General features: G+C 39.9%; 1 protein-coding gene across 1 annotated transcript in view; it reads right to left on the bottom strand.

Annotated features, from left to right (window-relative positions):
- The window catches only part of Samd9 (sterile alpha motif domain containing 9), a 69,753-nt gene that overhangs the window by 26,529 nt on the left and 27,806 nt on the right, over window positions 1–15,418 (bottom strand). The window lies entirely within an intron of this gene.

The following is a 15,418-nucleotide window of genomic DNA, read 5'->3' as shown; positions in this document are numbered from 1 at the left end:
TCAACTCAAAATCAAAAGACTTTAATATAAGACCTGAAATTATGAAACTGATGATAGAAGAAAACACACTTAAAATACATTGAGATATAAGCATAGGTAAAACTTCCTTAAAATCACTCTGGTCTAATGTATCTAATATCACTGGTATTTCTAAGCTTTATACATACACACACACACACACACACACACATACACACACACACACACACACACACACACACACACACACACACACACACACTATTTGAAGGAGCTCCTTCCTACCTAGCTTCAGAGCTTGGACCTCACAGTCCTGAATAGGCACCAACCAGGCTCTAAGATCATTCATGAATGTTGGATACATTCGTGGTACAAATGTGCTTGTCCCCTCAGAAACTTATCTTGAACCTTTCCTTTGCCAAACATTAGAGATGGGATTGTGTGGGACCTTTAAGAGATTATTAGGATGTTGCCCTCATGAATGGATTCATCTACTCACAGGATTAAAGGATTAATGAGTCAATGGGCTATCTCTAGAATGACTATACTACAAAAGCCACTTGAATTGGGTCTGTCCCACCTTGGCACTCATATATAACTCAAGGTGCTAACTCAGGATTCTGCAGACATGAAGGCCATCAGTAGACATGATCTCTTTTTCTTAGATCAGATTTGTGAGCTAACAAATCTTTCCTCTGCAACATTTTCATTATGTGGCCTTGTGGTTATACTGATATGTATAGGAGGAGCCAGCAACATACTCAGTGTCCACAGCAAGAGTGACTGGACACACTTTGCCAATACAAGGTAGGACAGTCCTTCAAATGTTCTGTTTCACTGAAAATTTGCCAGTTATTCTGGAGCTGTAGGCTGAAGATGGATGTTCCCACCCCAGGGGAACTTTGGGTGACAGTCTAGGTAGCCAAATGTCTCTGTTGTTAGATAATATTACATCCTTCTGGGTTGTTGATTGAGTTGAAGACTAGATAGTTATATTTTCAGCTTTCCTTAAGTATGATAGAAAGTAAATTAAGTGTAAAACTTTGGATTCATTAAGATAGTATAGACAATGCTTTATTTTCTCTGAATATGCTAACTACAAATGGACAGAATATTATAAATGTAATTCTTACTTGATAATTGATTTTGTTGTGTATAGTTTTACCATGTGAAAGTTAAAACCTTTTTATTTAGACAAAAGGGGGAAATGTTGTAGAATATTATTTTAAGATGTGCTCCATTTATTTATGCTGTGGAACATTTGTTTAATGATGCAAATTTATGTTGCATTCTTTTATGTAGAATTTAATTCTGTGAAACTGTGTTACTTTGCCTGTCTGAAACAATTGATGATATAAGAAAGAGTTGAATGGTCAATTGTGAGGCAGAACAAAGGATAGACAGGGCTGGCAGGTGGAGAGAATAAATAGGGGGAATCTGAAAAAAGAGAGAGCAAGAGAAGAAAGAGAGAATGACAATAGAGGTCAGCCACCCAGCCACCCAGCCACCCAGCCACCCAGCCTCCAATCAGCCATGGAGTAAGAGGATAAGTAAGTTACACAGAAGTAAGAAAAAGAAAAAGCCTAGAGGCAAAAGGTAGATGCAATAATTTGTTTAGAAAAAATGGCAAGAAACAAGCCAAGCTAAGGCCAGGCACTTAAGAATAAGCCTCTGTGTGTGATTTATTTGGGAGCTGGGTGGTGAGCTCCCCAAAAGAGCAAAAATAACCAATTAAACTTCTTGCCTGCTATCCCTAGGCTTGGCAACAGTGCAGAGAAGTAACACTAACTGGCAAGTGCTCTCAATTGTCATGCTGTCACTACTAGAATTCAGAGCCTCTGTTTGCATGTGCAAGTTATCACTCTCATTTGGTAAATAAAAATCCACCATTATGTCTATGTACTACATTCCTCAAGATGGTGAGACAAGAACCCAACAGAAGATTCAGCTGCTTCATTAATAACAAAAAATAGACTAACACACTGTCAACAGGAAAAGAGATGTTTCCTAAAATGATAAGACAAAATACCTAAATTGATGGTAGAATTATGTCTAGCTACATTTTTCAGTTAAATTGGACATAAATTATAAGTCTCCAATACCTATAGGATTATTTTTTGTTTCATTGTTGAATAATTATTTATTTTTGGAGGTGGGGGGAAGCATTTGTCTGGCTTACAGGTGTCCATCATGGAGGGAAACTAAAAATGTTATTAACCACTTGGCCTTCTCTTTAGCCTCTGGAATATTTTCTTTTTTGTCTTGTTCATGGATACAAAACTTATGGTGAGAAAATATGAGTCTCCCTCTTACTAATACACCCACTAAACACTGTAGATTATTGTCTTTGATTTTCTTTATAAAACTCTTGCTCAATATTTCTGTTTCTATTTGTAGATTGTTGTTTCCCCCTTGCCTTTCCATGTCTGTTACCTCTTTAAAAATGTTTGTAATTGAAATTACATTCACCTCCCCTCCCTTTCCTCTTTCTAGCTCCTTCCAATTACCCTACCTTGAAACCCTCCTATGACCCCTGCTTTCAAGTTAATAGCTGCTTTTCATTGATTATATTTGTTACATATATGTGTGTATATGCACAAATATATATATATATATGTATTTTTGAATCTATTTTTGTTGTCTGTGTGTATATGGCTTCAAAGGTAACTCCTCTGTGTTGGACAACCAAGTCACAGATCCAAACTTTTCTCTCAGACTAATGGGGATGCAGGAGAGTGCTGCCTGTCCTCACTACTTCCTTTTTAGGTCCTGATGCTTTTCTCTTTTCATTCTCTCCTGTCACTGTTGGGGAGTGCTGTATGCCAGACAAGCTGGGTTCCTTTCTAGTTCTCTTCTGTTAATCCTTTTCTTTTATGAAACGTCACGAGGTGCTTTTCTTTCATAATTTTTCTTTTTTTATCCTTTATTTTTTGTTTTCAATACATTCCAACTGCAGTTTCCCCTCCAGCCACCCCTCACAGTCCCCATCACTTCTTCCAGTGCTTCCTCCACTTCCCCTTTGCCCCAGATTCATTCCTCAATTTTCCCTTCAGAAAAAAGTAAGATTCCCAGAGATATCAACCCAATATGCCATAGCAAGATACAACACGACTAGGCACAAACCCTCGTATCAAGACTGGGTGAGGCAACCCAGCAGGAGGAAAAGGGTCCCAGAGCATACAGAAGAGTAAGAGACAGCCTCACTCCCACTGTTAGGAGTCCTGTAACAAACACCAAGCTATACAACCATAACATATACGCAGAGGACCTAGCACAGACTCATGCAGGCTCTGTGACTGCCATTTCCATCTCTGTGAGCCCCTGTGGGCTCTGTTTTGTTGATTTTGTCGGCCAGGTTCTCTTGGTGTCCTTGACCCCTCTGGCCCCTACACTCCTTCCTGCCCCTTTTCTATGGGGTTCCCTGAGCTCCTCGAGGAGGAACTTGATGGAGATCTTCAATTTGGGCTCTCTCTCCACCTAATGTTTGACTGTGGTTCTCTGCATCTGCTCCCACCAGCTGCTGAAGGAAGCCTCTCTAATGATCATTGATCATTTATGAGTGTGTAAGAATATCATTAGGAACCATGTTATTGATGTTTTTCTTAGTTCTCTGGAATATCCAGCCTCTGGTTCCCAATTACCCAGAAACGGGCTCCCCCTTGTGGTATGGGCCTTAAATTAGACCAGTCATTGGTTAGCTGCTTCCCCAAGTTCTGAGCCTGCACTGACCCAGCATATTTTGCAGGCAGGGTAGATTGTAGATCAGAGGTTTTGTGGCTGTGCAGAAAAGATTATACTTCCACCAGTCCAACCACTGGAAACCTTGCTGGTTACATAAGATGGCCAGCTAAAACACCAAATCCTCCAATACTGAGAATCCTCGCTAGGGTCACCCCTGTAGACTCTTGGGATTTCCTACTACACTAGGTTTCCACATCATTTCTCCCAAATACCCTCCAATTCCAGCCATCTCTCCCATATCCTCTCCCTTCAATGTCCCCGACCTGATCCCTTTTGGCCCCATTTCCGCCCAACTGAATTCTACTCACAAAAATCTATTCTATTTACCCTTTCCCAAAGAGATACATGCATCCTCCTTAGAGCCCTCATTGTTACTTAGACTTTCTGAGTCTGTGAATTGTAGCATGATTATCATTTACTTAACAGCTAATGTCCAGTTATAAGAGAGTACATACCATGCTTGTCTGGGTTACCTCACTCAGAATGATTTTTTTTCTCATTCCATCCATTTACCTGGAAATTTAATGACATCCTTTAACAATTTATTTGCTGTTTTTTCTTTTTGTTGTTTTTTGTTTTTGTTTTTTGAGAAAGGGTTTCTCTGTGTAACAGTTCTGGCTGTCCTGGCACTCACTCTGTAGGCCAGGCTGGGCTTGAACTCACAGAGATCTACCTGCCTCTGCCTCCCAAGGGCTGGGATTAAAGGCCTGTGCCACCACTGCCCAGCCATATTCTTTATATTTTATTTAAATTTATTTATTTATTTTACATCCTGATTGCAGTTTCCCCTTCCTTACTCCTCCCATTCCCTTCCCTCACCTCTCCTCATCCTGCTCCAATCCACTCCTCCTCTGTTTCTGTTCAGAAAGGAGCAGGCCTCCCATAGGTATCAACAAAGCATGGTATATCAAGTTGCAGTAGGGCTAAGCACTGCCCCTTGTACTAAGGCTGGGCAAGGCAACCCAGTATGAGGAGTAGGGTCTCAAAAGCTAGCCAAAGCTTTAGGGGAAGCCCTTGCTCCCACTCTCAGGAGTCCCCCAGATAGACCAGTTTACACAACTATCAGATATATGTGGAGGGCCTAGGTTAGTCCCATGCAGGCTCGCTGGTTGTCAGTTCAGGCTCTGTGAATTCCTATGAGCCCAGGGTAGTCGATTCTGTCGGTTCTCTTATGATGTCCTTGACCCCTCTGGCTCATACAATCCTTCCTCTTCTCTTCAGCAGGATTCCCTGAGCTTGGCCTAATGATTGGCTGTGGGTCTCTGCATTTGTTTCCATCAGTTATCAGATGAAAGATCTCTGATGACAATTGGGTTACTCACCAATCTATGAGTATAGCAGAATATTGTTAGGCATCACTATGTTGACATTTTTTTTTCTCCAGTTGTGTTTGGGTCTATCTATCCTAGGTCTCTGGGCTATCCAATATCGGGGTCCTGGCACTCCAGGCATTATCAAGGGTGGGTTCACTCTTGTGGAATGGGTCTCAGGATTGATCACTCATTGGTTGGCCACTCCCACAAATTATGCACCACCCTTACCCCAGCACATCCCTTGTAGTTGGGTTGGTGTCCCAATCTCTCCACTGGATATCTTGCCTGGTCACAGAAGATGGCCAGTTCAGGCTAGTTATTTACTATTGTTATGAGTCTTAGCTGGTGTCATCTTTGTAGATTCCTGGGAGTTTCCCTTGCACCTGACCCTGAAATGGCCCCCTGACCATTTCAGTCATCTCTTTCAGTACACTCCCCCTCCAGCCACATCCCCAACCTGATACCTCATGTTCTCATCCCCACCTGCCACCAGTCCACCCACAGGATTCATTCTGTTTCCTCTTTCCAGGGAGATCCATGCATCCCTGCTTGGGCCCTCCTTGTTACCCAGCCTCTCTGGGTCTGTGGATTGTGGTCTGGTTATCCTCCACTTTACAGCTAATGTCCACTTATAAGTGAGTATATCCCATGTTTGTCTTTCTGGGTCTGGGTTACCTCACTCAGGATGAGTTTTTTTCTAGTTCTATCCATTTTCTTTCAAATTTTATGTTGTCATTGTTTTTAACAGCTGAGTAATACTCCATTGTGTATACTTATCACATTTTCTTTATAATTCTTCAGTTGAGGAGCATATAGGTTGTTTCCAGGTTCTGGCTATATGTTGCTAAGAACATAGTTGAGCAAGTGCCCTTGTAGTATGATTGAGCATTCTTTGGGTATATGCCCAAGAGTTGTCTTGAGGCAGATTGATTCCCAATTTTCTGAGAAACCTCCATATTGATTTCCACAATGGCTGTATAAGTTTGTATTCCTCCAGTGGAGGAATGTTCCCCTTTCTCCACATCCTCTCCAGATCTTACCCATTCTGACAGGTGTAAGATGGAATCTCAGAGTTGTTTTGTTTTGCATTTCCCTGAAGGCTAAGGATTTTGAACATTTCTTTAAGTGATTCTCAGCCATTTGATATTCCTCTGTTGAGAATTCTCTGTCTAGATCTGTATCAAACTTTTTAAGTCTAAAATTTGGTTTTTTGATGTTTCCTTGAGTTCTTTATATGTTTTAGAAATCAGTCCTCTGTTCTCAGTCAGATGTGGGATTGGTGAAGATCTTGTCCCATTCTGTAGGCTGTCATTTTGTCCTATTGACAGTGTTCTTTGCCTTACAGAAGCTTTTCAATTTTATGAGGTCCCATTTATTGTTGATCTTAGTGTTTGTGCTACTGGTATTCTATTCATGAAGTTGTTTCCTGTGCCAATATGGCAAGGCTATTTCCCACTTTCTCTTCTGCCATGTTTAGCCTAACTGATTTAGGTTGAGGTCTTTGATCCACTTGGACTTGAGTTTTGTGCAAGATGATAAATACAGATTTATTTTTATTATTCTATGTGCAGACATCTAGTTATGCCAGTACCATTTGTTGAAGAAGTTATCCTTTACTCTTGCATAATTTTGTCTTCTTCATAAAAAAAAAGTCGTGTCCATAGGTGTATGGATTTATGTCTGGGTCTTCAATTTTATTCCATTGATCAATGTGTCTGTTTTTAAGCCAATACCGTGCTATTTTTATTACTGTAGCTCTGTAGTAGAGCTTGAAATCTAGAAATCTAGGATGGTGATACTTCTAGAAAATCTTTATTATTATTATTATTATTATTATTATTATTATTATTATTATTATTGGTTTTTCCATACAGGGTTTCTCTGTGTAGTTTTGGTACCTATCCTGGATCTCACTCTGTAGACCAGGCTGGCCTTGAACTCTCAGAGATCCACATGGCTCTGCCTCTCAAGTGCTGGGATCAAAAGCAAGTGCCACCACTGCCAAGCCTGGAAGTTCTTTTATTGTACAGGATTGTTTTAGCTATCCTAGGTTTTTGTTTTGTTTTGTTTTTCCACATGAAGTTGAGTATTGTTCTTTCAAGGTCTGTAAAGAATTCTGTTAGAATTTTTATGGCTGATTGCATTGGATCTGTAGATTGCTTTTGGTAAGATAATTATTTTTACCTTATTGATCCTACTGATCCATGAGCATGAGAGACCATTTCATCTTCTGATATCTTCTCCAATTTCTTTCTTCAAAGACTTTAAATTTTTATCATACAAATCTTCCATTTCCTTGGTTAGAATTACCACAAAATATTTTATATTTTTGTGACAATTGTGAAGGGTGTTTTATCCCTGATTTCTTTCTCACCTGTTGATTGTTTGTCTATAAGAGGGCTACTGGTTTTTTGAGTTAATCTTGTATCTAGCCACTTCACTAAAGGTGTTTTCAGTTCTAGGAGTCCCCTGGTAGAATTCTTGGTGTCACTTATGTATACTATCATATCATCTGCAAACAGGAATACTTTGACTTTTTCTTTTCCAATTTGTATCCCCCTATTTCCTTTTGTTGTCTTATTGCTCTATAATTTTAATTACTGTATTAAATAGATATAGAGAAAGTGGACAGCCTTGTCTTGTTCCTGGTTTTAGTGGAATTGCTTTAAGTTTCTCTCAACTTAATTTGATGTTGGCTGTCAGCTTGCTATATATTGCTTTTATTATGTTTAGATATGTTTCTTGTATCCTTGAACCCTTCAATACTTTTATCATGAAAGTGTTGGATTTTGTCCAAGCACCTACTTTTTGTTCAGCATCTACTGAGATATATATGTTTTTTTTTCTTTCAGTTTGTTTTCATGGTGGATTACATTGATTGATTTTTGTATATTGAACCATCCCTACAACTCTGGGATGATTCTTACTTGGTTATGTTGGATGAACTTTTTGATGTGTTCTTGGATTCAGTTTGTGAGAATTTTATTGAATATATTTGCATTGATGTTCAGGAGGGAAATGGGTATGTAGTTCTCGTTCTTTGTTGAGTCTTTGTGTGATTTGGGCATCAGGGTAACTGGCCTCATAAAATGAATTTGGCAATGTTGCTTTTGTTTCTATTTTGTGGAATAATTTTAGAAGTATTGATATTAATTCTTCTTTGAGAGTTTGGTAGAATTCTATGCCGAAACCATCTAGGCATGGGCTCTTTTGGTTGGGAAACTTTTGATGACTGCTTCTAATTCCTTTTGGGTTATCTGTCTATTTACATTGTTCATCTGATCTTAATTTAATTTTGGTATGTAGTATCTATCGAGAAATTAGTCCGGTTCTTTTAGAGTTTTCCAATTTTCTGGAGTTCAGGTTTTTGAAGTGTGATCTAATGATTCTCTGAATTTCCTCAGTGTCTGTTGTTATACCCCCTTTCTTTCTGATTTTGTTAATTTGGATATTCTCTCTCTGCCTTTTGGTTAGTTTGGATAACTGTTTGTCTATTTTGTTGATATTTGCAAAGAACCAACTCTTTGTTTCATTGAATCTCTGTATTGATTTCTTTGTTTCAATTTGTATTGATTTTCATCCTCAGTTTGATCATTTCCTGCCATCTACTCATCTTGGATATGTTTGCTTCTTTTGGTTCTAGAGCTTTCATATGTGCTGTTAAGTAGATAGTATGATACCACTTCAAATTCTTTATGTAGGCACTTAATGCTGTGAACTTTTCTCTTAGCACTGTTTTCATCGTTTCTCATAAGTTTGGGTATGTTGTGCATTCCTTTTCATTGAATTCTAGGAAATCTTTAATTTCTTTTCTCATTTCTTCCTTGACCTAGTGGTGATTGAGTTGAGAGTTGTTCAGTCTACAGGCTTCTGTTGTTTCTGTTGATATTGAAATCCAGTTTTAATCCATAGTGGTCTGATAGGATGAAGGAGGTTATTTCACTTTTTTTTTATCTGTTGAGACTTGCTTTGTGATTGATTATGGGGTCAGTTTTAGAGAAAGTTGGAATATCTTGTTTTTTCCTTCTATGGTGATTGAAAAATTTTCTGGGTATAGAAGTCTGGCCTGGCATTATGAAATATTCGAGTCTCCAGGACATCTCTCCAAGTCCTTCTGGCTTTTAGAGTATCCATTGAGAAGTTGGGTATAATTCTAATAGGTCTGCCTCTATATGTTACTTAGTAATTTTCCCTTGCACCTGTTAATATTATTCCTTTGCTCTGTATGATCAGTGTTTTGATTATCATGCAGTGGGGAGACTTTCTTTTGTGGTTCAGTCTATTTGGCGTTCTGTTTGCTTCTTATACTTTTATAAAGATCTTCTTCTTTAGGTTAGGAAAAATTTCTTCTATGATTCTGTTGAAAATATTTTCTGAGCCTTTGAATTAAGATTCCTCTCACTCTTCTATTCATATTATTCATAGGTTTGGTCTTTTCATAATGTTTCAGATTTCTTGGATGTTTTGTGACAGAAATTATTTAGATTTAAAAATTTCTTTGACTGATGTATTTATTTCTTCTATCATATTTTCAACATCTGAGATTTTCTCTTCCATTTTTTGTATTCTGTTGGTGATATTATGTTTGTAGTTCCCGTTCACTTACCTAGATTTTCCATTTCCAGAATTTCCTCAGTTTGTGTTTTCTTTATTGTTTCTATTTCTACTTCCAGGTCTTGGAGAGTTTTACACATTTCTTTTGACTTTTTTTCTTGGCTTTCTTTAAGGGATTCACTCATTATCTCCAAATTTTTGTTTGTTTTTTACTCTATTTCTTTAAGAGATTTATTCATTTCCTCTTTAAGGGCCTCAATCATCTTCACAAAGTTGGTTTTAAGGTGTTTTACTTGTGTTTCAGATGTGTTTAAATATTTAGAGCTTGCTATAGTATGATAGCTGGGCTCTGGTGGTGACATATTGTCCTGGCTGTTGTTAATTGTGTTCTTATGCTGGCTTCCAGGTATTTGAGTATGGAGTGATTACAGATCTGGGTGCCATCTTTTGAGTTTGTTTTTCTTGGATGGGGGCTTTTTTCCCCTTGGCTTCTGTTTCCTCTCTGGTCCTCTGGTCAGAATGGTCTGTGGTTGAGCAGGAGGTCTCCACTTCAGTTAGGAGCTAGACTTCTTGTGGCCAGTAAGGCCTCTGTTCAGGTAGATGGTCTCTGCCTGTCTTGGGGGATGACACATGGTGACACAGAGAGAGTGGTGATTTGGAATTGCATGGGGGGGCAGTGAGAGAGTAAGGAAGTTCTGCTGGTTGGTGGCCTACCTGGACTACTGGTGGCTGACATGGTCTCTGCTAGAGCATGGAACCAGTTAATAGTTTCTTGTTTCCAAACTGTTAGGGAGTTACTGTGTTTATTTAAAATCATATAACATATCTACACCTAAGATTGAGTATGTAAAACAGAATGAACCAAACAGTGTGGGAAAACACAGTATTAGTGACTACATCTCCTTAGACAAAGTCTGAAAGGAGCGACACAGGCTTCATGTCAGGACAAACATCACTCTTACTCAGTTATGAACCATACAAGCTACAATAATGACTAGCCAGTAAAGACATGCACACTAGTGCAATAATGGCATCAACATCCTGAGAGAAAACAATCCCTTTTGATTGGATTTAAGTGCTGCTCCACAAGATGAAACCCAAACTTGGCACCATTATTAGGCAAAAAACCTGTGGCAGACAGGTCATAAGGTCTAGGTAAGACCTACTACTATTAGTCTGCTAAATGGACATAGTAATAAACTGACTCTTAATGACTTCTCTTTATACCCATAGATTAATCCATCTCTGAACTATTATCAGAGGATCATCTATTTGCAGTACATGGTGATTAACATATAGACCCATAGTTGGTCTAGATGTAGAAAATGTAATAAGACTGTGGTAGATTCAACACATAGGACATCTATATGTAGAAAGGCAAGAGGTCCTCATGTTCACAGATAGCGCTAGAGCAACTAGTAATGTTAAACTCACAGGCTTCTCTCTTTAAAAGAATGTATTTACATCTGGATTGTACCTAGAAGGCTGAGAGTGGATGTTATTAATAGCCTAGTGATATTTTACTGCAGGACCAGGCTTCACTGAATCCCCCACACTGCTGTGTGTATCCCAGACTTCTGAGTACCGTTTCTCAGTCAGCAGAACCATTCTTATGGAAGAGGTCACATGTATTTTGCAAAAGAGTCTACTATTATGTTCTTCTCAGATCTTTTCTCCCTAGACCCTTACATGAGCATTGCTTCTCAGTCAATAGAACCCATTTTTATGGAAGAGGTCAGAGGTGTTCTGCAAAAGACTTCTACTTTGGAAAGGAGTTTCAATGCCATCATACTTCAAGCATTGTTGGGATAATTGTCACTAGGAAACATTTTTCCAAAGTTGTACTGTGCTTAAATATGTCAAAAGTAAACTGATCAGATTCAGACTCTTGAAGTTTGGAAGGACTGTGGCTAACTATGTCTTGTTGACTGAGATTTTCTTCTTGCCTCATATGAATCAATCCTCTTTAGTTTGTAGTATTTGCAGAGACCTCCACATCTACCACACTCCTTCCCTGAAAGGCTCAGGGATCAATGTGGAAGAGGGGGAGGAAAGAGTGCAAGAACTGGAGGTGGAGGATAGCTACAAGGAAATAATGTCTTCTGGACACAGCAGGGCAGTTCCACAGTTGTAATAACAGAATTCACAAGAGCTGTGCAAGCTTCAGACAGACCAAATCTCAGGGTGGAGAGGTGTGGGCACAAAGTTCCACCTTCAGACAAAGAGCTGTTGGTATTTGATAGCTGCTGAGACAGGGAGAATCAGTTTTCTTTAAGAGTGTGGCCCCTGGTTGGTCAATCATACTCCACTGGAAGGCCACACATCCAAGAGTATATGGGCATCACAAATTTGATTTGATAGGGTAAAAATAAAAGAGGCCACAAAGTTGGGTGATTAGGTAAGTGAGGGTGGGCAGTGAATCTGGAGGAGTCAGGAGAGGGGGTAAATAGGAGCAAAACATATTGTACAAAATTTTCAAAGAACTAGTGATGTGCATCCATGGAGTGCAAACATTTTGCCATATAAAAAGGAGTGAAATGCTGGTGTGTGGTGTAACATGGACAAGCCTGAAACACATAGGCAGGAAAATAAGTCTTTAAGGGACCATCTATTGTAGAAGTTCTTGTGTATAAATCTAATCCTCATCAAGTGTTTGTAACTAGTTTACTTCCCCAGTTTACAAATGAAGAAATCACTGCACTACTGTGGAAACAAACTAAGAAGCCAGATGTGCTGACACACACCTGCAACATCAGCTGTTGGGATGCTGAGGCAGAAGAAGTCTTCATGGGCTACATTGTATCAGGTCAGTCGGGATGCTGAGGCAGATGGAAGTTTTCATGGCTACATTGTATCGGGTCAGTCGGGGTTCCATGAAACATCCTGTCTTCCTAAAATCAACCATAGCAACCAAAACCAATTTAATAACCAACCTCACCAAACCAGCAATGACCAGCAGAGTGAAGGTCCCACCACAAGCCTGTCTCATGTCTACATGCTGGCTTTTACTCACTAGCTTCTGGGTTGACATTTTTTTTTTTCCAAATGGTGAGACATGCTGGTGGTTGAGCTGATGAGTTGTTTTAACCTGCCATTTTCATGGAGCTGGGTGGGTGATAGGAGGGTGCTGAATCCAAGAGAGGAGGGGTTGAGGAAAGAGAAAGTAGGATTAACAAGGAGAATTACAAATTGGTAAATACTCACTCTAATAATTTTTTCTTTCATGTTTCCTTGATGACATAGAAAGAAACAGAATAAGATGGAATTTAGGCCCACTGAAAATTTGTAGGTGGTAGCTGAATTTGCCTTTGAAGGAGGACTGCATGTGTTTTGGATGAAATATTTTAATGAGCTCTTAGCTGATATAGGCCAAAGCAAAGGGTACTCTAAAAGAAGACGCTGAACTTCCCCACACAGTGTCCTAAGACCTCGTTCAAATTGGATGGGGTGTTATTTCTGCTTATTCCTTTTAAGGAAAAATATAATTATTCCTTGTTATTTTAATTGACAGAGTATAAAATTGCTCTCCTTCCAGTGTTTTGTGGGCCTTATCTCACTTGGAAGATATAAGCAAAGATTAGCCTATCACACAGTTGTTGAAATGGCAGCTGAGGAGAGGCTAGTCCTCTGTGAAACCTCCTGGAGGAGCCATATGACCTCTGAGTGATGGGGAGGTTGGCAGGAAGAGAAGGACAAAAAGGACCAGCTACAGCCATCTTCTTCCCAGGCACCACGTGTGACACATGGATTTCAGTAAGTTAGCTTCCTCTGAGACACATGGTGTGGTTGGTGGTTGGTGAGTTCCTGCTAGGTAGAGTTTCCTTTCCTGTTTTTTTGATAATATACTCTGAAAGAAGCCACTTTAGATAGACGAGTTGATTAGGCTCCAATTCCAGGTTACAGTTAGCCACGGCTGAGAAGTCACAGTCACAGAGGTCTGAGAGAACTGGTCACATGGTATGCACTCGAGAACAGAGAGCAATGACTGAATTCGTGTATGATAATGCTCAGCTTGCCTGTCTCTTACACAATCTGCCACCTCTACTCCCTGCCCAGGAAATCAAGACAATCCCTCCAACTATCCCAGAAGCTAACATTATTAAAGCTGTCTTTAATCTAGACAGCCCTTCACAGGTGTGCCCTGAGGCTTGCCTCCTGGTGTTGAGTTGACATAAGTAATCATCACAGTTGGGCACTAAATTTTTTTTTTTAAGGAAATAGATTTCAAGTACCATAAAGAAAAGTCTCCAAACTGCTTTTATTCCAAGCCTAGCTTTTATTGTGGCCAGATTAAAAAGAAACCAGAGATGGCTTTCTAAGTGATAAAGATCCACTAGCTGCTTTCCACTGATCACATGTTAAAGATCAACCAATGGCAGACTCAATGTCAAAAGTTTAGACTAACTCCAAGGCAACAAACTGGAGGTGAAAGCGACAAACAGCTGCTTTTCTTTCTTAGGTTAGGCACATCTGGCCTTGTAGGCTGCCTGGAGCAACGACTGCAAGGCTGACATAAATCATACGGAGGGTAAATGTTTCCTCATTGGTTGTCCTGAAAGGGTGGAGCGCTGCTTTTGTGCCCAAAGCCAGGGTCACTCTGCAAGGAGGGCAGTTTTTCCTCCTTCAATAAAAGTTACAAGGAGCAAAGGCCTGGGCAGTGAGCTCTTTGACTTCCCTGGAGGGTCCCCCTTATCTTCCAGGGCTATCCCTTTCTTAGACTCTGTTTAAGGTGTTAACTTTCTCTCACTTCCCTCCTGCTGTGTCCCTCCTCCTGGCAGCTGCCAAGATCTCCAGCTTCCCTGGCCTGTTGTCTCTGGTTCCCAGTAAACTGTCCAAGAGTGTCCTGAGTCACTATTCAAATTTTTTTTTTTTTTTAAACAAGACTAAGAACCTGCAGAGAGGTCTTTGTGCCTAGTGACATAAGGACATTTGTGGCTCACAGGAATATCTAAAGTTCTTCATCCTTTCTTTTTAAGTCCCCTCTGTATCATGCCTCAGGACGTCTTACCTTAAATGCTATAGCCTAGTCTTAGCCTTGTGAGGAATAAACTACATCTACAGGACATTCAGAGAGCGCTACTACTTGGAAGATTCTGTTAACAGATGGAGAGGTGGAGTGTAGAGGAAGAAAGCAGTTAGGAGCAGAGGCAGATGTACATGTGGCACCTAGAAACAGGATGTGTTTGTGGACTATGTAAGCACTTCCAGATTCAGTGGAAATAAGAACCCTGACAGGGCACAGCCTTCTTGATGACAAGAAGCATGGCGTCAGGAGTAGCTAGGTTACATTTAAGAAGATATAGAGATGGAGCATATATATATATATATGTGTGTGTGTATACTATATATTATTTTCCACTTACCATACATATGCCTTTTTACCATGTCTTTCATTTTATTGGCAACAGGTAGCTTTCAAATTCCAAGGTCTGGAATGCTGTTTGAAGCTACTCTGGCTAACAGATACTTGTGAATGAACTTCTGAGATGCCATTCCTTGTACCAAAAATGTACTGCTATGAGGGAACCACCAATCAGGCAGGGACTGTGGGTGGCCAGAGAAGAGTTCCAGGTGCAGGTTACTCTGGAGTAGGATTGTGAGGGACAAATCAGAATAGCCATTTGGAGGAGGTTGGGTAAAAATAAGACAGTCTTGGAGGGAGCACAGCAAGGACCCAGAACAGGTTGAGAAGTAGAGTAAAAATGGGGTTAGGGATTTAACTCAGTAGTAGAGTGCTTGCCTAACAAGCACAAGGCCCTGGGTTCGATCCTCAGCTCCAAAACGAAAAAAGAAAAAAGAAGGCAAGAGAAATGGGATCTAAATCTAGGTGG

The sequence above is a fragment of the Peromyscus leucopus genome, chromosome 3, assembly GCF_004664715.2.
Source record: "Peromyscus leucopus breed LL Stock chromosome 3, UCI_PerLeu_2.1, whole genome shotgun sequence".
NCBI lineage: Eukaryota > Metazoa > Chordata > Mammalia > Rodentia > Cricetidae > Peromyscus > Peromyscus leucopus.
This window is presented reverse-complemented; position numbering and strand designations above follow the sequence as displayed.